Raw genomic sequence first — 24,441 nt, forward strand, 5'->3', positions numbered from 1 at the left:
AATTAAAAATAAAACAATGTTTGAAAAAGAATAGTCTGATAGGAGACACAATCCAGAACACATTCCAGTCATAATGAAATAAAAAACTAAAAAGCAAATCATGCATTGGGAAAATTATTTGGGATTAATAGCCTTTGCACTTAAACAACTATTATAAATCATTATGAAAAATAAAAATGTTCTAACAGAAAAGTTTATTCCCTCAAAGAAAAAATTTAAATGGCAATAGACGAAGTTTAAAATGTTCAATCTTATTAGTTATTAAAATGCAAAATAAAACAATGGAACTCCATTTGTTTTTGTTCATCAAAGTGTCAAAGGCATTTTTTAATGAATGTGGGTGCAGATTGGTACTGTTAAATTACTGTTAGTGATAACACATTCTATTATTAAAACTTTCCTAAAGGACAGTATGACTGATTATACTAATAAGCTCAAAAACCTTAATTATCCTGTCTTTTAACACAGTAATTTCACTTACAGGAGTCTACCATTTTCAAAAAATGTATATAAAATTTAGGTACCTGGGTGTTTACAAACGCATTGATTAACGACAAAAAACAATTAGAGACAACATGAATGTCCAATAATAGGAAACTAGTTGACTAAATTGCAAACATTTCAATGTGATTAAATATCATCTAGCTAATAAAAATGATGTTGTTTGAAACATGTTCACAAAAGATTGTTCAAAGCCCTTATAAAATGTAATCGATAATCAATACAATCAATGATCCCTCTGTTCAGAAAAAAAATTGATTTTTATATTTCAACATATTAAGAATGGTAATTTTGCTTCCTCATAATTTCTAAATTTCTAAATATTTATTTCATAATAAAAAAATCACAGCTTCTTTGAAAAAAAATGATCTCCACAAGTGCTAGATGAGTCTATGGCAACCAGTGAGAAAAACTGGGCTTTTTCTTATCAACCAGTTTCATTCGGAATCTAAGGTTTAATGTGGCTGCCAAACAACCAAGATGCTTGAGGATTCTCGGGCAGAAGTGGGGAGTCGACAGCTAGCTGATAAGCAACAAGCCCGTTTTCTCCTTTCATGTTTGGCGAAGGCTTGGAACATTGTGCTCAGTTAGATGAGGGGCACCTAATGGACATGATTCCTGGGAAATTCCAGGGAGTTCTGTGATTTAACTGCTAAGTTGATGAGTAGATTTAATCCACTGAAAAGAAGGGTTAAGGGGAATATAAAAAATGTCTTCAAATTTGCAAATGACCGTCAAGAGAAAGAGGTATTAGACTTATTCTTAGCGGTTCTAAAAATAGAACAAGAACCAATGTACAGAAATTGCCCAGATAGCATCTAGGGACAAGACAAACTGCTCCAACAATAAGACTCACTCCACAAAGGCAGACAAGGTGAAGCACAACAGAGGTCTTCCAGCAGGGGCTTCTGATGACTCATTAAGACTGTTGCGATGTAGATTCCAGCCTTGGTAAGAGATTGTAGTAGACACGTGGTCTCTAAGACCTGGCAACTCAAAGTGCAGTCCATGACTGGTAGCACTGACATCACCTGAGAACTTGATAGAAATTCAGATTGTTGCCCCCATCCCTACATCTAATTCATCAGAATCTACATTTCTAAAGAACGTGACTTATATGCACATTAAAGAGTGAAAAGCAGATGTGGAAGAGGTCTTCTAACTGTACCCTCTCCATCCACTTGGGTTCTTGGGTTCTCCTGTTGCTACCCCTCTTTCACCTAATCTTACATGACCTACCAAATCCTCACTGAATACATATGCATTAAAGGCAGAAGACTTGTGGGTGGTTTAGAATAGAATAATGAGCTTCCAAACTAATATAATCTGATGAATGACTATATTGTTTATTAGTGAGAATTTGGGAGGAGAGGGATTCCACTGAAATCCATTGACAGATAAATGGATGTGAATGCAGCCACATACAGACTCATTGGGCCCAATGATTCAGACCACGTGAAGGGCTCTCACCTTCCTATGATCCTCATTCATCATTCTTATTCATCTCCTGGCAGCAATTGTAGGCTGTCCATCCACTCTTTAGGGTTATCTACAGAGGATAAATGACATTTTGCCTGCCAACCAGCACGTGTGCATTCATCAGTCCTATACTCTAAGAAAGTCTATTGTCGTGGACGTAAATCTCCAACTTTTGGCAGCTGATAGTCCAAAATGTCAAAGAAATAAATAGTGGAAAAATAACCAGACCTCATGTATAAGTCAAGGATCAGAGCATTTAATGGCAGCTGGATGTTAAAGAATTGCAAGACCAAGCTTCACTTCTCTTGCAGCTTCACCTTCTGCCAGAACCTAACTCATAATGCTTTATGAAGAACCAAATGCTCCCAGTGCCTAGAAATACCATGCCTCATGCCTTTCCCATTACCTTCATCTGGAGGGCCCTTTAGACTTGGCTTTGCCTGGACAACTTCTGCTTATCCTTTAACACTCAACATAGGCTTCACCTGCTCCCCTGGGCAGAAGGACAGGCTATATGACCTGCTGCTCCTCTGAGTTCTCCCTGTACCCTATTTTAACCTCCATTGTATCACATGAGACCAGTTCTGTTCAATAAAAATAGAACAGGAGCCAGTAGGCACAGTAATCCCAGCACTTTGGGAGGCCGAGGTGGGCAGATCATTTGAGGTCAGGAGTTTGAGACCAGCCTGAACAACATGGTGAAACCCCATCTCTACCAAAAATACAAAAAAAAATTATGCAGGCATGGTGATGTGTGCCTGTAGTCCAAGCTACTCAGGAGGCTCAGGTAGGAGAATCACTTGAACCTGGGAGGCAGAGGTTGCCGTGAGCCAAGATTGCACCATAGCACTCTAGCCTGAGTGACAGAGTGAAACTCTGTCTCAAAATAAAAAAGGAAGGATATATAATAGGAGCCACATAAATGTAAAATGTCCAGTAGCCACATTTTTTTAAAAATCAAAAGAAACAGGTGCAATTAATTTTAATTGTATACTTTTAACTCGGTATCTATCTGATCTAATTATTTTGACAGGTAATGCCAAATAATGTTAAAACTATTAATTAGATATTTTACAGTATTTTATCATAATAACTTGTTAAAATCCAATGTGTGTTTTACGCAAAGAGCACATCTCTATTCAGACTAATCACATTCTCAGTGTTCAGTAGCCACATGTGGCTGCTGGTGACTATGTTGGACACTGCAGCCTAATACTGAAATAATCAATTTCTGGGTTTGCCTTCCCTTCTAGAAAGTATGCTGCTTAAGGGCTAGTCAATGTTATATGTGTGATATCATCAGTGTATCTTCAGTGCCTTATATATATGGAGCGCTCATGAAATACTTGCTGAACTGAACTGACCTGAAGGTACTTTGAGAGAAAGTAGATTTTTAGCAGCTGCTCAAATGAAGAGCAGCTTATGCATACTTACAATAATTATGATGACAGAAATGACAGATAATCTTTTTTCTTGAATGATGTTCTATGCTTTTTAAATATATTATCTCATTTAGCCCTCACAATGACTCTATATACCATATGCCATTATTATATCCATTTTATGAAAGATGAAACATTCCCCAAATTATACAGCTACTAAGTGGAAGAGCCAGAACTTATCAAAATAGAGAAAAACAAAGTAAATAACATCAATTACGTGTACACTCACCCACCACAATAAACAGAAAGTTGAAAATAAGCTATCGCCACATAAATTAAAAGCCCTCTCCAATATGGAAGACTTCTCTTAAATTTCATTCACCAACTCCTGCAGTGTCTTTTCCAGAGCTTGATGATCTGCTGAGTTTTCCCTTATGCAGGACCTGCTTCTTTACAGATTTCTGAGCCAGACATTTCTGGCTTGATATTTAACATCTTTCATACTCTCCTTCTATATTCACATTCTCCCTGTCTGGGTCAAAATGGCAGAGCTTTTTACAAACCACTCCAGTAACTAAAGTCACCTTTCTCAGGTCCTCATCTTCTCCCAAAATAGTGAGAAACAGCAGTGCATAAACTGCTTTCCTCTTCCTGCTGCCTGAAGGACCCCACAACCTCCCTCACATGGCCTGTGAGGGAGGTGAGCAATAATTGTTGACATGTGCTTTTGTTTAAGAGAACTGGGCTGAACTGTGCCTAAGAAAAATGACGCAGATCTTAATTTTTTTTTTTTTTTTTTTTTTTTTTTTTTTTTGGTGTACAAAAATCCCATTATCTCTAAACCACAGGAACCAGAGTCACATCTGGCAAGGGAAATAAAGCTGGAGATGTAAGGAAAGAACAGATTAGGAGAAGCCTTGAAAATAGGCAGCTGAGTTTAGATTTGATGTGGTGGGAAATAAAGATCCCTTAAGGGTTTCTGAGCATGGGAGGGATGTGATGAAAACAGTGATTAAAGAAGATGAAATACAAGCAGGACAAATTGAAGGGAGGGACTAGAGTCTAAGAGGAAGCAGTGATCTAGGCTCAGGGGAGGTGGAGAAGGCAAGGGTATTTATTAGAAAAGAGGTCCACGATCCTATACAAATTAATTAACATATGCCCACTCCTAATTCACTTTACTACCAAGTTACTACTCCATCTTTTGGTGGGTTTTTTAAAAAAAATGCTTTTCCTATATTGGGAAGGCAAAAATAAACCCAGGAGGAAGCAAATATTTTCATTAAAATGATAATAAAATGTCATCCCTATGAATATAAAGGTTTAACCGTGTACCCTGCTGAGCAAATGAGCTTTATTGCAAGCATGTGGAACAGTGTGCTGGGCTGAAATGGATTTCAGAAAAATTTACCTTAGAGCCTTATTCACAGAATTAAACAAACACAATGAAAACAAAGTAGTTTTTTAAAGCAGCCTCCTGCAGATGAAGGCCATATGACAGAACAGAAACGGCTGCCCTCAAAATGGCAACTCCAGCCTGAGGGTGCACCTAACTCCTTGCCTTCGAGGATGCCAAAAGCATCCCATCCAACCCAGGTTCTATGTGGCAGGAAGAGCACATCGACACTCAGATACCATAAGCCATCAAACTCTTTAATTCTGGCTGCAATTTTAAATGGTCCAGAGACTTAAAAATTACTTCCATTTGTTTAGATCTGGAAAGAACCTTGGAGGACATCTAAACCAATCATTTAATAATATTTTTAAGCTACACAACCCTTTTGCCAATTCAATCTAATGGAAATAGAATGGATCAATATTAAAGTGGAGCTCCTTGGGTAGGGACTGTGGTAAAAGACCCAGAACTCCATCTACTCATTCTCTCTCATTTCCTGTGTCCACCTCTAACCCGCAACTTACCCACACTGGGGCAGACCCCCAGAACTCTCCCCAGGGCTGCAGAGAAAGGAGCCTGCAAAATACGGAAGCATCTACTACCTTTTGTGTGTGTGGCTTCTTGTGACAGATAAAAAATTGAAACCCAGAAAGCTTAACACAGGACTTCCATTTCCAGCAAACTAAATAACCTGGAAAGCCTCCTTCTAGAAATACATGGAATACTAGCTAAATACAAATATCCATTTAAATGCATAAAATGAACTCAGGTAGACAAACTTATGAGTTTGAAAATGGGCACAACCTATGACCCAGCAGGTCCATGTCTATGTATGTATCCCAGAACTGTTTTTCAACTTGTCAGTGGAGATGCATCACTGGGTCATAAAACACTTTCCTAAATTACAACGGTGTATGAAATAGTACAGGTTAAACTGAATTAGAGGTTAACTGTGGTGGCTCACACCTATAATCCCAGCATTTTGGAAGGCTGAGGGGTGTGGATTGCTTGAGCCCAGGAGTTTGAGACCAGCATGGACAATGTGGTGAAACCCCATAAGTTTAAAAAGAAAAAAATTAGCTATGCGTGGTGGCACACACTGGTAGTCCCAGCTACTCAGGAGGCTGTGGTGGGAGGATCACTTGAACCTTGGAGATTGAGGCTTCAGTGAGCCATGATTGCGCCACTGCACACCAGCCTGGGTGACAGAGCAAGACACTGTCTCAAAAATAAATAAATAAATAGGCCAGGAGCAGTGGCTCACACCTGTAATCCCAACACTTTGGGAAGCCAAGGTTGGTGGATCACTTATGGTCACGAGTTCAAGACCAGCCTGGCCAACATGGTGAAACGCTGTCTCTACAAAAAACACAAAAATTAGCCAGGCATGGTGGCACGTGCCTGTAATCCCAGCTACTCAGGAGGCTGAGGTAGGAGAATGAATTGAATCTGAGAGGCAGAGGTTGCAGTGAGCTGAGATCACGCCACTGCATTCCAGCCTGGGCGACAAAGCAAGACTCTGTCTCAAAATTAAATTAAATTAAATTAAATTAAATTAAATTAAATTAAAATAAATAGAATTAGACTTAAGTAGAAAATAAAGATAAATATTATTCTGAGAAACTTTTGTTCCATATATGCATACATATGCATAAATGTAGAACATGTATGTGCTGGGTTTCCATGTAACTGCGTGGACAAAATATTTTGAAAAATGCTATTGTAGAGAAGCTTTTGTATGTTAGGACAAGGAAATGGACAAGAACACTCACTGAAGCATTGTTTATAACTGTGTAAAATTAAAAGCAATCTAAGTGTTCATCAACAGAAGAACAGACAAACATAGTGGTCTGTTCATGAAACAAAGCAGTTCAAATGAATGAACTAGAGCTAAATTGTTGAAATCTTATGCTAAATTAGATAACAAACAAATGGTAGAATATGTGTGGTGTGCTTCCATTTATGTAAACATGTAAAACATGCAAAATGACAGTACATATTGTGGAGAGATGCATGTGCATGCAGAAAAGGTCTGAAAGCATGTACATGCAAGATAGTGTTTATCTCCGGATGGAAGAAAGGGAAACGGGATTAAGAAGTCTGCAAAGAACTTCAACTATGTCTGAAGCAAACCCATCAAAATGTTGGGATTGCCTCAGACTGGGTGGTGGGACACAGAGTTTTGTTATTTCATTCTATTTTTCTGTTGATTAACTTCCTATGTCACCTGTGTCCATGAACTATGTCAGTTCATTTTATGCATCTGCACATTTAATGATTTTTAAAATCACTCACCTGCGGCCAAAAAGCTGATTGGCAGAGTATTCTGGACTAAACCGAGGGCAGGATCCTAAGTGATTCTCAGTCTAGTCTTCCTTCCACATGGCTGCCAGTTCATGATCTGTTTGCAAATGAAAGGATTTGCATCATTTGGCCCTAATCTTGGTAATTTATTTTTACCTGAGAGATGATGCTCCCCACAGTCCACCAAGGCCACATCTGCTCTGGCAAGAAAGTACACAAAGCACATTTGCTTTGTGAAGGCTGAACTGTTACTTCACAGTTTGTCACTTGGCTCTGTTTCCCAACTTCAGTTGTGCATTGCAACAAAATGCTAAGCCACTGAAAGGTCAGTAGAGAGATGATCTAAACATGCAAAAAATATCAGCAGAGACAGGGAGAAACACAAAAGGGAGGGAAGGGAGGAAAAAACAGCTTTGAATGGGAAAAGAGACAAACATAAAAAGCAATCAAATTAAAATCAGAATACTACTGAGAAACCACAAAATAAGTATCAGGTATATTTTAGATGATGGGAGTAACTTGAAAGAGTAGCATTTTTATAGCCTTTGATCACAGATACACAAACTAACAGAAGGAAGTTCGTTAACGTTTGTTTTAGTCTATTTGAAGACAAAAACAACAAGACAAACGATACCTTGGCAACAACTAGGGAAGCATAACAGAGAGATTTATGGTGCTTTGGAAAAGTTCAGGGCAATGGTTTTTATTATTGGCTCCTTTACACTCTTCAAGTTATATAAAAGGCTCTTACTTCTGTTTCTTCTTTTGGACTAAATAAATACACAATCATAACTTCCAGGTCAGCTTTAGCTTTTCATGTGGGTGAGTTAAAGCCTTTTGCTTTGTTGAGGGGTGTGGGGGCAGAGGGGTGATACTGGCAGAAAATGAAGATAACCCTTGTCATATAAGGTCCAGAGCAATCATTACCCCGAGTTAAGTAAACTGGGCCAGGTGCAGTGGCTCACACCTGTAATCGCAGAACCCTGGGAGGTCGAGTCAGGCGGATCACCTGAAGTCAGGAATTAGAGACCAGCCTGACCGGCATGGAGAAACCCTGTCTCTACTAAAAAAATACAAAATTAGCCAGGCATGGTGGTGCATATCTGTAATCCCAGCTACTTGGGAGGCTGAGGCAGGAGAATTGCTTGAACCTGGGAGGCAGAGGTAGCCGTAAGCCGAAATCGTGCCACTGCACTCCAGCCTGGGCAAAAAGAGGGAAACTCTGTCTCAAAAAAAAAAAAAAAAAAAAAAAGTAAACTCTATGTGATTCTGTCTTTTGGATACCTATCACCCTGGCATGCCTACCGACTCCATGAACTATGAACATATTCCTTTTGTACTCGTGAAAACTCAGCTCTGTGACAAAATTCTTTCGGTTGTCTCAAGAGCAAATGCAGCAGCAACTAATATTTATTGAGTACTTTACTCTCCTAAGGTTTTTTTTTTTTGGTTTTTTGTTTGTTTGGTTTTTTTGTTTGTTTGTTTGTTTTTTGTTTTTGTTTTTTTTTTTTTACCTCATTTAGTCTTTAACCTTCTCAGGAAGGTACTATAACTAGCCCCCTTTTTATAGATGGAAAAACTGAGATATAGGAAATTTACATAAGATCACTCAGGTCATCTAAAGCGACAGAACCAGGAATTGGAGTAGCCAGCGGATTCTAACAGCTTGAGCTTTTCAGTACCACACTATCCTGGGAGGTGGTATTTAAGATAAGGAGAGGCAGCTGCTGAGATGACAGCACCAAATTATGTTAGCAGCCATGAGGCCCCGCTCCAGCTACAGTGGTTCTAAGAGGGAAGTATTTACATGCCAATGAAGGTGAGTCACTAAAAATCAGAATCCTTTCTTTAGAATTTCTAGCAACCCACAATATCTGCTTCCAGAATAGGGTAGAGACTTTTCAGAGCTCCTATATATCTTGCCCTACCCAAGTTATGGCTAATTTCTGTTATACCATCAATCCCCAGAGAATCAAAGTGGAGATAGACTTGGAAATGATATTGAATAAAAGGCAAAAGATTGAAGTCTGAGTTCAGGAATGGACTTAGCCCTTCTGGGCCTTGTTTTCCTTGTGTGTAAAATGAAAAAAAATAATGCCCACTACATAGGATGGTGAGAATCAAACCAGACAGAGGCATGGAGAACTTTGATGGCACATATTTTTGACATGCAAGAATTTTTTTTTCTTTGTCCTATCAGTCAAAGGGCACATTACAACCAAATTCTATAAACACCTATGACAAGACCATGTGAATCCCAAAGAGCCTTCCTTTGTAGTATTATTATTAGTCTTGGTCAGGTCATGTTCCTTTTATTTTTTTTTTCTTTTTTCCATCTGTAAGAGGAGGGATATTAATCACCAAGGTTGCCTCCAATTTTGGTATTTTGTGGTTTGTGTTCCAGGTGTAAGAAAACCAAACCCAGGGTTTCTAAATGGCAGGTTGGGCACTTCTAGGCATCCTTACTCTTCTAAGGTGAATAGTCACATTCCTCACATCCCATCACTCACACAGGAAATCTAACATCTATTATAATTATAGTGGTTCCAATGGCCGGCAAGTTCAAGTGTTAGAGAAAAAGATAACTGGATTGTCTACCAGAGATGGGTGGATATCCCGTTTCACAGGCAACCTGTTAGAAGTGGGGTGATAACATTCTTACACTTTTGTTCCGGGTAGAGCCAGACACACGAGGAATGCAGGACAATGTGACCTTTGAGGGAGCTTCTAGCTTTGTGATCTCATGTGACTGCTTCACTGATAAGTATCACTTGAAGCTGATGTCAGGTATGACCAGCCCAGGGCTCTCACAGGTTTCCTGCCTCTCTGCAGGGTCTCTACACAGGGGACTCTCAAGCGCTAGACAATGTTAACTGGAGCGTGGTCCTGTAGCAGCTGTGTGCTAGCTGAATGCTCTCCCAGTCCCTCCAGAGCAGGGCTGACCCCATTCCAAGGGAAGCTAGTCCCCTGGGGAGCATAGGAGCTGTGGCTGGGAATGATGGATCCATTCTCAAAGGGAAAGAACATGAGGGGATCAGTCAGTCTGGTCAGAGTCCACTGCATAGACCACCCCCAGTGGTCTCACCCCCTGGGCTCTGCCAGCCTCAAGCAGGTGATGGGACAGTTCACCTATGCAACATGAAACCTGGTTAGCAGCCTCAAGATTCATCATGATGCCAGTGGGCTGAGTTGCTGGCACATTACCATGAGATAAGCATGGGCAGCCTCCCCAGGCCCCATGCAGTGGGAACCCACTATCAGTTCATTCTGGGTCTCCAGCAGGCCATGCTCATTTCTGCCTTGGCTGTTCCCTCCTGAAATGCTTGGTCCTCAGCCTTGCACAGCTGGCTCCCTTCTGTAACTCAAGTTTCATTTCAAATATCACTTTCTTAGGCCTTCCAGGAAAACAGCCTCCCCAACCCTCTATCACACACCCTGTTTTGTATTTTTTATAGACCTTTTCAATTTCTGAAGTAATCCCATTCATTTGTTTTTCATGTTTATTTTCTATTTTCTCTTTTAGAATGTGAGCTCAATTAGAACCCTCTCTGTCTTCACCAATCAATGCTCAGCACCTAGAAAAATGTCAAGCAGATAATGCAGAATCAATAAATATCAGTAGAATTAGTTAATTCTATCTAGGACAGGTGTGCAGTGGCATGAACAGCGTTTCTCTCTATGCTTTAAAGCACTGGTGAGATTTCAAGACTCCAGGGTGGCTTTGGTAGATACTTTTGAATATCTAACCATTGTAGGTGCCATCCCCTCTTCTTCTATATAATTCTCTCACTTAGGAATGTTTTTGGTTGCAGGCAAAGGCAACAATAACAACAACCTATTAAAGTACACTGTGATATCAACAAATAGGTTTTCATTTTTCTCAAATAAGAATAAATCAGGAGAGATGCTGTCCAGAGCCAGTGCGGCAGTTCAACCATACAGAGACCTTGGCTCTTTCTCCTTTGTGTCTTCTATTCTTAGCACACGCCTTTCCTCTCATACTTGTCACATCATGGTTACAAGATGGCTGCTGAATCACCAGGCATCATGCCTGCATTCCAGAGGAGAAAAGCAAAAGGAGTCAGAGCCATGCCTGGGAAATCTGTTGTTCCTTTTTATAAGAAAGACAAAAGCTTTCCCAGAATCATATCCCACTAACTTCTATTTATATCTTCTACATTAGAATTGGGTCACAATGCCACTCTCATCCAATTACTGACAAAGAGAAATGGGATTACTATGACTGGTTTAGACTATCACAATTCATCCTCGGAGACTGGGGTGGGAATGTATCTTCCCTGAGATCAAGCTATTGTCACACTGTCCTGAACAAATTGGGATTCTAATAGGAAAAATGAGAGAGACATGGCTGTTAGCTATACTATAGCTAAATGAACTAGAGGGGGATTTGACTGATAATTAGGCCTATATACTTCTCTTTGCCAAGAATTACAGCTGAGACACAGACACAGAGAAAAAGGGAGATCCCCTGCACCGTTGTGTTTCTGAACTTTCTTGAGATGTGGTTGTTTAAATTCTTTAAATGTTATCAGATGCTTAAGTATTTTACTACCCTAAAAGTGTCTTCTTTTCTGAAGCAAGTTCAAGGTGATTTCTGTCGTTTAAAACCAAAGTGTCCTTGTTACAGGAGCGTCTAACTACAAACATTCTGCGTGGCCCAATCAGGCTGTGCTGCATGGTTTAATATAGGGTGTCAGACAGTCATTCACACCTCCCTCAGGAACAGCAGGGCCCTTTGCACCAAACCCTCTGCTCCTCCTGAGGTGACCGGAACATTGTAGACATTATGTCATCAGCCCGACAACATCCTCCTTTTCTCTTTCACGTTCAGACAGCATTTGCTGAGGTCCCAAGTGAACAGAGAGGCCTTTGGACACTAAAGGCCTGTGTTGTACAGAGGGATGGAGGTTGTACATCATCATCCACGCTAACTAGTGGAGCACTGGGACTGCTGAGATATCACATCACAAGTCCATGACAAAGGCAAAAAACACACTGTACCTTCTGATCATTAGCCCAGTGCTCTTTTTCTTTTCTAAACCACCTGATTATCTAGGTCAAACACAAATACATTCACACAGTCATCCACACCCCCTCACACAGTCATCCCCCACAATGAGGAAAGACTATAATGTGTAAAGCCTGCCCAGCCCAGCTTAGGATTCCCTTCCTGCTAATAGCCACAAGGAATATGTTGGGGCAGATTACAAGGATTATCACTCACCTGTTCTACAAGGATATCTCCACAGATTTCTTGCTCTGTCATCTCTAAACCTGATCTAAATTCTTTGTTAATGTGTACCTTTCCCCAACTTATGCAAATTTTAGACAGGGTTTCTCAAAATGTGTTGCTTGTAACTTACAGGTTTTACGTGAACAAATGGTTCTGTCAGATAACTTTTGGGAACACCTGGTTAAAGAAAGTTAAACGGCTTTTTCATTGCCAGACACTGCAAAGCTGTCAATATTCTAACATGCATGATGAATATCTAAGAAAGGGATGCAGCATGTGGCATTTTCCAAATTTATTTAATCACTTAATGAAAGTTTTTTTCTTGACATATATGAAAGACTGATAATCTAAGAGATGAGCTTTGGGAGACACTGCTGGTGGGAAGGAGTGCAGGGGTACATCCTAAAACCTCCTACCCGTAAGTACCAAGAGACATATTCTGTGACTTGGTTTAGTAGGTAAGGCCTGAACTTAGGTGTTCCCTAGTAAATACTGCTAGATAGTTAGAACTGCCACTTAGCACACAGCACCCGAGTCCTGCATTACAGCTGCTATGCTGGGCAGAAGCACCTTGCTGTATGGGGGGAGTATACTGTGTTCTTGGACTAATCATGTTATTTCTCTCAGCATTAGGTTCCCCTCCTTGAAAATAAGCATTTTAGGCCATGTGAGAATGGGAAGAATGAAGTCATTACTGGAGAGTTGAATACACTATTAGTTTTCTTCTGTTCCAACCTTTAATCCAAGCAATTTTGGTTGATGTGAGGGTAATAAGCCACACTGACTTCAGTGACCTGACATGAATTAAACAGTTATTTGTCTTGTCTAGATCCACTTTCCCAAAAAGACCACTTGGCACAACATAAAAATATCCTGCCTACCTATATGCAAACATATCCCTAAATATCTGGCACTGATTCCGTTGCCACCTAAACTTTATATGCTTCAAGCATCCCTGAACTGACAACATGATTTCAGGAGAATTAAATGCCTGGATTGACAATGGTTCTGCCAAAGCTTCATCTGTAGGCCATCCAGAAACAAAAGCTCCTTTTCCTGGCAGGCTATTTTTCAAGGGTAGAGAAAGTCAAGTCAAAGAAGAGAATAACTGAACAAACTCATTTATCATCAGAATTTAATAATATAAACTGCAATTCATAAAATAAGTCTGAGAGAATTTTGTGTCTAACTCTAAAGGTTCAACATTAATAGCCATGTGATAATACAAAAAAAAAAAATCATTGTTTATCTTTATCCCCAAGAGGAGTATGTTCAGGTTATGTTAATAAGGATCATAACTTCTCTGAATTTACTTTGGCCTTATACTCCTCTAAATGGAATCATCTGAAGTGTCTGAGAAAAGTTCAGGTTTTAACCACATCCCTGTCTCTTAGTTCTGTGATAGAAGGAATGGTCTCTGTAGCAACGGGAACAATAATATGAAAAGGCATAGTAGTGTAATAGGAAAAAAATGAACAAGAGCATCAGAGGACCAAGATTCTAGTCAGTTTTCAGATAGTTGATGTGCTTAGGGGTTGGACTGTGTCCACCAAAAAATTCATATGTTGAAGTCCTAACCCTCAGTACCTCAGAATGTGATCTTCTTTGGAAGAGAGGTCTTTACAGGGGCAATCAAGTTCAAATAAGGTCATTAGAGTAAGCCCTAATCCAGTATGACTGGTGTCCTTATAAGAAGAGGAAATTTGAATACAAACATGCAAAGAGGGAAGATAATGTGAAGAGACACAGGGAGAAGATGGCCATGTACAAGCCAAAGAGAGAGCCCTGGAACACATCCTTTCCTTACAGCCTCAGAAGGAGCCAATCCTGCCAACCCTTTGACCTGTGGATGCTCCATCTCCAGAGCTGTGTGAGACAGTAAAGTCCTGTTGTTTAAGCCACCCAGTTCGTGATACTTTGTTATGGCAACCCTGACAAATTAATGCAGCTGTTTTCCTGGGTAAGTCTTTTAATATCTCAGGGTCTCAGTCTCCTTGTCTATAGCATTAGGGGGTAGATGGCCTTTGGAATTGCTTTTATCTATAAAGGTTAGTGATCAATGATACAGGTAGCCTCTCTCCAACTCTCTTGAGATGTGCACAAGTACCATCTTCTGAGAAAAGCTTTCCGTCTTATCTACAGATCAATGGATTATAGATGGGTTGAAACCAGCTTTGATTATCCCATCTGGCCACCCTAATTTATAATTCAGTAATGACTTTAGTAAGCAAAATAAGGAGGAAAGGAGGCTCATAGTCTCCTGTGAAAGGCTACAAACTCAGTTCATCTCTTTTTACAAGGAATTCATCATCTGGAAAAACTGACTTCTAACAGATTCTAATGGAGGTGCTAGGGTGGGGCTCAGGCAAAAAGATCAATAACAAATGTAAATTTTATGATGCGGTTCTCCATGGCGGAACCTCTGTCAAACAAATAATAAAAGCACACATTTTGTGCTCTCTTCACAACCCATTTCTGGACTCTCTGTCACTCAAATGTTTATCCTGAAAGAAAACGTTTCAGGCACAACTATTAAACTTCTGAGTGTTACTATCCTGTTCCTTCTCACCAATAGAACAGTTAATGACAAGGACTTTTTGCAACATTTATCAACCTCTCATCAGCAAGTATTATCTTGGTAAAATCCCAAACTATTAATGCTTCTTCAAAGCCTGGAATATAGTATTAATGTCAGAATCATAATGGGTAAGAGGAACATTTTGGCAACAGAAATTGTAATTCTAAATGCTATAAAACAGAACTAATGTTCTAGCTCCCCTTCTCTATACCTCATTGAATATATACTTTCCTGCCAAAAGAAATAGGAAGATAAGCATCCTACTCTATAATACAATTTTATCATTGCAAACCAGGGTCACCTTCTTAAGTAGCTGAACAGCTGGCTTAGCATCAAGTATACTAAAATAAAACTCAACATACTTTGCAAACATATATCCACCATTTAAATGGACAGTGCTTGCATCAGTCAGGATCCCAGTGAGAAAGAACACTCATATTAGGATAATTCAAAGAAGGTTTATTTAATAAGGAATTTTTTACAAGGGTGTATACAAGATGTAATAGAACCACAAGGGTTTGCAGGTAAAAACTGAAGATTAGAAACTGAAGTGCTTACACCACCCTTATGCACAGGGAGATAAGGAGGAGTTGCCAGAATCAGGAAGAAGAAAGTCATGTTGAGAGGAGAGCCCAATACCCTGATTTTACTTACCTCTCTCACTTCAGTTTCCTCTCAGGACACCCCATTGTTCAAATCCAATTACAGACAGAAAGAAAGAGTGCCCATTAATGTGTTCCATGAGGGTCAGCCTCTAAAGACCAGGGTGAGTAGATTTGGAGGGGGTGATTGGACAATATGTAGCATAGTGCTAAATAACCCCAACAAACTCATTGGGATACTACTTGTAAATTCTGAGAGTAGAAAGATGTCTACTCCTGTTCACCACTTTATTCCCAGCTATATCATTCCAATACCAATGAATTCTCTGCTTCTCTTGTTACCAGTGGAGGCTGTCTAGGTTCTGGGCATCTTGAACAAAGAATTGGACAAAACGCACAAAACAAGGAAGGAATGAAGGGATTTATTGAAAATGAAAGTACATTCCATAGTGCGGGAGTGGGCCTGAGCGTAGGGGCTCAAAGGCCCTGTTACAGAATTTTTAGGAGTTTAAATACCCTCTAGACAATTCCATTGGTTACTTGGTGTATGCCCTACATAAATGGAGAGGAGGAAGTAAAATTACAAAGTCGTTTACTCAGTGTACACCCTATGGAGAGGATATTACCTGTCATAGCTGAAGTGTGAATGGGTCTTATGTCCCCTGCCTCCAGATCCTATTTTCCTGCCTCACTCTGAAGCCAACTGGGTGGCAACAATTCAACTTGATTCAGACACTAGCTACCCAGAGTTACCCTAGACCCTACACAGTAAGGCTTCGGTTCTATAAGAAGCCCTCACTTTAGATGCTAGCTGTACGTGATGTCTCCAGGCTACCTGCACTTCTGCCCAGTCTACCACAAATTTGGGGGTTTCCACTACAACTCCCCAGGTTCAATAGTTTGCTAGAATGACTAGCAGACTCAGAAAAGCTATCTACTTTCAATTATACTTTTATTATAAAGGATACAATTCAGGAGCATCCAAATGGAAGTGATGCACAGGACAAGGTATGGGGCAGGGAGGGGACACAGCTCCTCCATGCTGTCTCTGGGTAATACACCCTCCCAATATGTCAATGTAGTCACCAACCAGGAGGCTCCCTTAGCCTTATTGATTCAGAGTTTTTATGAAAGCATCGTTACCACATAGACAGGATTTACTAAAGCATTTCCTACTGCTGATTGAACTCAGTCTCCAGCCCCTCTCCCTTCTCTGGAGGTGGGGAGGAAGGCAGGGCAGAGCTGACAATTCTAACCCTGTAATCAGATGGTTGGCTCCTCTGGCGACCAACCCTTATCCTGAAGCTATCTAAGCACTGCCCTCTTTAGTCACCTCATTAGCATGCAAAAGACACTCTATCACTCAGGAATTTCCAAAGGTTTTAGGAGCTCTGTACCAGAAACTGGGACAAAGACCAGATATATATTTTTTCTCATGTTACACCAACACATTCAGGACCTGGTCCATAACAGACACTCAATATTTACTCATGGATGATGCAGTCTTCAGCAGGCCACTCTAGGGTTCTTTCTTCATTCTTTCCTGCCTTATTTTCAAGGTATTAGTGCATCTGTTAGGCCTAAATTCTACATAGCTTTAAGATCCACGTCCCCGTCTAGCTGGATACCTTGAGAAGACAAACCTTAATGGCTCCCTGAACCTTAGAGAAATTCATACCTCTTGACATCCCAGGCATAGGTAGACTCAAAGAAGAAATATTCACTAAGATCTTTTAGAAATGGATTCTTAAGTATTGATGAACTAGCTTCTTCAGTCTCTTCACAGTTTCATCTCTTCCATCATCAACCACCAGGCTCTTAGGTCCTTAAAAAGAGGAGGAAGCTAACGTTGGACATTTTCTTGGGGTGGTGGGATATTTTGTTCTAATGTCATATGCTGTACATCATGCTACCAAAAAGAATGTACATTCTGGATGGTTACACAATGATGTGAGTTCCACCTTATTCTTTAAAAACTCCAAGTGATCAACATTTTACATATTACGGGGGGAAAAGATTTCTACCAGGAGAAAATGTGAAACCAGGAATGAGGAAAACAAAAGGATGGAGCAAGGCTATTCCAAATCAACTTGAGAAAATGAAAGTGAAAAACATAAACCCATTCAGGGCTAACGTATCTTGAAAACATGATGTGAAAGTTTGAGACTTAAATAAGGGTAAGGCGGAAGAGTGTTGAAGTTTTGTACCTATGAGCAGAGCAAGGTGTCATTCTGATGGCCTGATAGGTTTCCCTATGGCTAGTAATGGCTTTCTAACATTAACAAAAATGGACAAAGCTCTATTACCAAACTCTAGGTTCTCTACATGAAGAGTTATCCAATGGCTTGAATAGGTCCTTTAGGGGAACATTTTTAGCCCTGCTCACACAGTCATAGCGAACCTTTCTGTGGAAGTGGGCTGCCTTTCAGCCTGAGCAACAGTAGTAAATGGATTCCTGAATTTCTTCAGTTGAGTGTCCTCTCTGGGTAATGCATCCTCTGTGCATGAGACACTTGCTTTGATTAGTAAGCACACATATCATCACTTCAGGCACTGATCAAAAAAATGCAGCCAAGAATAGATTGTGACATGCAGCCTGCAAAAGTTTGCTAGAGACTCTTGATACTAGGAACAATTGCCTAAGGTCATTGTTCTAAAGCCAGTTGATCATCCTAAATAACCAGGTGGGGAGGGATAGACAGGTAGGTCATTGAAAGGAAAGACAGCAACAGAGAATGGAGTGAATATCTAAGCCCCACTCAAAGTTGTACTTAATCAAAATTTCTAAAGGGAGGGACTTTTAAAAATCACAGCCTTTCTCCCTCCCCACAATCATACAGTAGTGAAAGGTAAATCAATTATCCTTTCCATATCTCTACACTATACTTACCTGGATTGGGTACATTAAAATAACATGGAGAATCTTTTCCAAATATTCTGAACCTCCTCTCTTCCCTTCATCCCAGCTCTTCTTCAGTTGAGATGCACTGAGCACTACTTCTCTATTACACTCAGCTACTAAAAAGAAATATATTTGGGTCACATATCTTAATTCCCTGCTGACATACTTTAATGGAATTAATATTTAACAATACACACTTGACTTAGATCAGAAATGCCTTACAGGAGTTACCTATTTGAATTTTACATTGTTACATCTTCTGGAAAATCATAGTTTCAATCATCTGACACATTGTCCCATGTCTATTACATAAACCCTTCACAAAAATTTCATGTCAGAAGAGAGGTGGTCCCCCCAGCAGAACATGTCTGTGTCTTTCTAACAGACCATGATAATGAGATAATGCAAAGCATTGCCCCAGTGTCTCAGTTGCTAGGAAACAAGCCTTTTTTAAAGCAATAACTGTGCATATTGATAAGAATCCTTTGAAGTGGAGCCTTATAAGAAAATGCTGTCCAATAGAACTTCCTGTGATGACAGAAATGTCCTATACCCATACTGTCCAATTCAGTAGCCAGTAGTCACATGGCTAGTGAACACTTAAAATGTGACTAGTGCAACCGACGAATAAATTTTACATTTTATTTAATGTCAACTAACTTAAACAGCAGCATGGCTAGTAGCTACATTGAACAGCATGACTGTAAGGTTACTTTTTCTTTCAGACTTTGGAGTTAGTACTTACACAGAAGTAAAACAATAGAATTTTTTATGGTAGTTTCAATTTAGGTGCAAATACTATGCTTAAATTATGAGTCTCATTGTCTTTTAGTAATATTGTTTGAAAGGATTTGTGCTTAACCGGCCTTGACTATAGAAGTTTGGCTGCTTCCAATAGAGAGGAAGAGTCTCACGTCCTCTCTCTCGGGCAGACTTATTTAATAGGACATGTCTCTGGTCTGGGCTGACAATAGAATCGCTGACCCTCTGCTGAACAGTGCCACCCCACCTAAGTGATGGTGGGGAGTGGGGATAACATGTATTCTCCCCTCAGCTAGGGAGGGACCCTTCAATATTCCAAACCCACCTAATAGAGGGAGGGCAGGAGGTGGCTTTAAAGCTTGCTTTGTTCAATTCACACATGGAGAAAGTACTCTCTGTGTAAGGAAGAGCCCAGTGGGTTTGCCAGATTTCTCAACCTCGACACTACCGACATTTGGGGCTGATAATTTCTTTGTTGTTGGGGGCTGAATTGTATTTTATTAGATGTTGAGCAGCATTGCTGGCTTCTACCCATTAGATTCCATAGCATCCCCCATTCCTCCTAGCAGTGGTAACTGAATATTTCCCCAGGCGCTGTCAAATGTCCTCTGGGGGGCAAAATCACCCTGGATTGAGAACTGTTGACTTAGACAGTAAGGTTTTAGACTGGAGACAACTTAAGAAAGGAGACCCAATCTAGCTTAGTGGTTTTTTTTTTTTTTTTTTTGGCTGTTATTTTGTTTTATTATTTTTTTTTAATATCCAGTCCCTAGCAGATGCCTGGTACATGATATGCATCCAAGTAAATATTACTTGGATGAACGAATAAAAAGCCACTATTATATATTTTTAACCTTTAAATTATCTGCTTCAGTGCCTAACATAGTGTAAGAGCCAATGAACACACGTTTTCTGGTCTGTTAATATTCTTACAGGTGTAAACGAAAAGCAAGAATTCCTACCAATGACTACTTGAGGAAGAAAAATCATAGGAAAAATAAATCTTTTGCATGTCTTAACGTGCATGAAGCCATCTTCCTGGCCTGTTAGGAATTTAAGCTAGAAATGTAAGCCTAAAAATATAGACTTACCATGTCCAAAGGAAGTGCCATAATTGCAAGTGAAAAAGCAAGGCTCCCTTTCTTCGTTGGGCCGGTTACCGACCGGGCCCAGTCCGCAGGCGGGGGGGAAAGTTGAACTAATCAAGTTTGTACGAGTGGAGGCGGCGGCAGGTTGAGTAGAGGAGGCGGCGGTGAGGCCCCGGACCAGGCTTTGAAGAGCTGGGGCTCCGGGAAGACACGCTGAGGGTCCTAGCTGCCTTCCTCAGGCGTGGTGAGGCTGCCGGGTCTCCTGTTCCAAGTCCACTCAGCCCTGCCCAAGAAGAGCCAACAGACTTCCTGAGCCGCCTTCGAAGATGTCTTCCCTGCTCCCTGGGGCGAGGAGCAGCACCCGCTGAGTCCCCTTGGCCTTGCTCTCTGCCCATCCGCCCCTGCTATGGTTCAGAGCCTGGCCCAGCTACTCCAGACTTCTATGCCTTGGTGATTCAGCGGCTGCAACAGCTGGTCCAAGAGCAACTGAAATCTCCGCCTAGTCCAGAATTACGGGGTCCCTCACCCACAGAGAAGGAGGCCATACCGCGGAGGCTGGTGGCCCTGCTGGAGGAGGAGGCAGAAGTCATTAACCAGAAGCTGGCCTCGGACCCCGCCCTGCACGGCAAGCTGGTCCGCCTGTCCTCCGGCTCTTTTGCCCGCCTGGTGGAGCTGTTCTGTAGCCGGGAGGACAACTCTCACCAAGCCAAGCATGCCCCGGGCCCCCGCCTCCTTCCCCGGAACCCCTGGCCCTCCTGGCCCTGGCCATGGAGCTAAGCTGGCGCATGGCCGGGCTGGAGGGCACCCTGGCCGGATTCAGCATGGAGCACGTGCACAGCTTCACGCCGTGGATCCAGGCCCACGTGGGCTGGGTGAGCCATTGAAGCCTCTCTCTCCGGGCCTCATTTTACCCAACTGTCATGTGATAGAGGTTCTTAGGTTCCTCTCAAACCTCAGGTATTCTCCCAGCTCCACTGCGTTCGTTCTGTGTTGAGCCCTTGCTGTATGCCAGGACTGCAGTGATGAGTGCGGACGCTATGCCTGGCGTCAACGACTTGGTACACTAATACTGTGAGCGTGAAACCAGTGACTGAGGTTACTCAGGGAGAGGCCAGGAGAGGTAGCTCATGCCTGTAATCCCAGAACTTTTGGAGGCCGAGGCAGGAGAATCATTTGAGGCCAGGAGTTCAAGACCAGCCTGGACAACATAGTAAGACCCCATCTCTACAAAAATTGAAAGTAATTAGCCAGGGTCAGGTGTGGTGGCTCACGCCTGTAATCCCAGTACTTTGGGAGCCCGAAGCAGGTGGATCACCTGAGGTCAGGAGTTTGAGACCAGCCTGGCCAGCGTGGTGAAACCCTGTCTCTACTAAAAAAAATACATAAATTAGCTGGGCTTTGTGACAGGTGCCTGTAATCCCAGCTGCTTGGGAGATTGAGGCATGAGAATTGCTTGAACCTGGGAGGCAGAGATTGCAGTGAGCTGAGATCGCACCACTGCACTCCAGCCTGGGTGACAGAGTGAGACTGTGTCTCAACAAAATAATATAATAATAAAAACCGGGTGCGGTGGAAAAAAATAAAAAATTAAAAAATTAAAAAAAAAAAAAAAGAAAAAGCAAGGCTCCTTGACCTCCTCACCTCCTCTCCTCACCAAAGTTCATCTGGGTGCTGGGTCAGTAAAATTCCTTCCTCACTGACTGTGGGGGCCGGTCCTCTTCAGCACCAGATACAATCTCCAAGAGCCCAGGCTGACCAGCTTCCCTGCAGGAGAAAAATAGACAGCTCGGTTCAGTTTGTGGTTCCTGAACCTTTAAGCTTCATTTGCCAGCAGGTAATGCTTTTATCTCATTTGTCACAATCAAACCCTGAAGAATAAATCTACTACCTAATTAAAGCTAAACCGTCTGCACTTAAAATTTAGGAGATGTCTCATCTCCAAATACATATGGAATAGCATGGCAGGGAGAAAATAAAGGCATTCCCACCACGTACAGATTTAAACCGACAATACATTTAGCATAATCTGCCCTTCATCGTCTCTTTACCTAAACTCTTTATGGCATTTTAAGCTTCCTGGACAAGATTTTCTATTTAATGGGAAATATCACTAAGTTCCATATCACTGGCTGTACATTTAAAGAACTGCTGCATTCAAACAACCAAAATCATTAAGGCACACTGCTATTTTTATCAGGGATAAGGTCAGAGCATTTATTATAATTAAACAAAAGAGCAGAAGGAAGGAATAGTGGTTTGCCGGAGACAAATTAGAAACACCTGGGAGGTGTTTAAAAGTCCCAAGGGTCAGGCCACACCTCAGAGCAACTAAATCAGTATCTCAGGGGTGATACCTAGGCATTGTAATTTTTAAAAAAATAAATGCTTTATTTTAGAACAGTTTTAAGTTTACAGAAAAATTGAAAAGGTAATAAGGAAGTTTCCATATATGCCACATCCAATTTCCCCTACTAATAACACCTTACATGAGCATGGTACATTTCCTGCAATTAATGAGACAATACTGATACATTATCATTAACTAAAGTCTGTAATTTATTCATGTGTCCTTAGATTTTCCCTAATATCCTTTTTCCTTTTCCAAGATTTCATCTGGAAAACCCCAGTACATTTGGTTATCATGATGTTTTAGGTTCTTCTTAACTGTAACAGTTCTCAGATTTTCCTTGTGTCTGATGACCTTGACTTTTTTTGAGGAATACTGGTCAGATATTTTATTGAATGTCCCTCAGTTGGGGTTTGGCTGATGTTTTTCTCATTATTAGACTGTGATTATGTGCTTTTGGGAAGAATACCATAGAAGTAAAGTGTCATTCTCATCACATCTGATCAAGGGCACATACTGTCAACATGACATTGATGTTAACCTTGATCACCTGGCTAAAGTAATGTATGTCAGGTTTCTTTAGTATAAAGTTACTCTTTTTCCACCTTTCCATATTGTACTTTTTGGAATAAAGCGAGTATGTTTAACCCACACTTAAGGAATGGGGGAGTTATGTTCTACTTCCTTGAGAGCAGAATATCCACATAAATTAGAAGTATTTAGCACAGGAAATTTGCCTATTCTTCATTTATTTATTTATTCAATAATGTACTCACATCAGCATGGATGTATATATATTTATTTCAATGTTCCAACTTTGGCTACTGGTAGTTCTTTTAGTTGGCTCTATGACCCTTTGACATATCCCCTTTGTTTTGTGTGTGTGCATGTGTGTGAGGGCTTTTTTTTTTTTTCCTGGAACTTCCTTACTTTTTGGCATACAAGATGCTCCATGCACACCTTCTATATTTTCTTCTGTCATCCTAGAATCAGCCAGTTATCCAAGCTGTGGTTCATTTAGTTGGAGAATAATATTAGAAACCAAGAGCTTGGTGCTAGGTATACTCATTGCTACTGGGGTGTCATTAACTCTAGACCTTCTCAACTGACAGAGCAAGGAAATACGTGCGCATATATTAACCCATATCGATATAAATACACACATCTATAAATATTTCTATATGTAACCATCAATATCTATAATAAGCTAATAGGAGTTGATATGATGTCTCCAACTATTATCCATTACCTCATAGATGATTCCAGCCTCCTCGTTTTGCTTATCTGTAACCTCCCACACCAACAGTGAGAAACTTGGCTCTCCCCATTATCCATCCATTTACTTAATTGCTCAATTCTCGTATGCATGTATAGCAGAGTCAGAGTTGCTAACCTGTACTTCCACAGAAACAACTTTATCAGCTAGAGTAGCATGCTTATGTTACAGGCTCCTTTATAGCCTTTACTCTCACAGTCTCCATTCATTTCTAAAGTTGTTTAGGTCACCACCATTTTTCCTTCACACTCCTCAGTGAGGTTGTTTTAATACATTTGTAATACAGTTAGCTTATTTTGTCATAATTTTGCATTTCATCCTGGAAACCTCCAATCCCCTAAACGATTTGTTAAAGTCTCACATACATTAAAGTTCACTCTTTGTGTTCCAAAGTTCTATAGGTTTTGACAAATGCATAAAATTATGTAACCAGGATTACAGTATTATATAGAATAGCTTCACTGTCGTAAATAATCCCCTGTGCTTCACTTATTCAATCCTCTTCCCCTTTCCCTAAGCCCCTGGAAACCACTAATCTTTCTATTATCTCTATGGTTTTGCCTTTTTCAG

General features: G+C 40.7%; 1 pseudogene; it reads left to right on the forward strand.

Moving 5' to 3' along the window:
* The first annotated feature begins 1,902 nt into the window (after window positions 1-1,902).
* On the forward strand, window positions 1,903-21,132 carry LOC105491859 (uncharacterized; annotated as a pseudogene).
* The last annotated feature ends 3,309 nt before the right edge of the window (window positions 21,133-24,441 follow it).

The sequence above is a fragment of the Macaca nemestrina genome, chromosome 14, assembly GCF_043159975.1.
Source record: "Macaca nemestrina isolate mMacNem1 chromosome 14, mMacNem.hap1, whole genome shotgun sequence".
Taxonomy (NCBI): domain Eukaryota; kingdom Metazoa; phylum Chordata; class Mammalia; order Primates; family Cercopithecidae; genus Macaca; species Macaca nemestrina.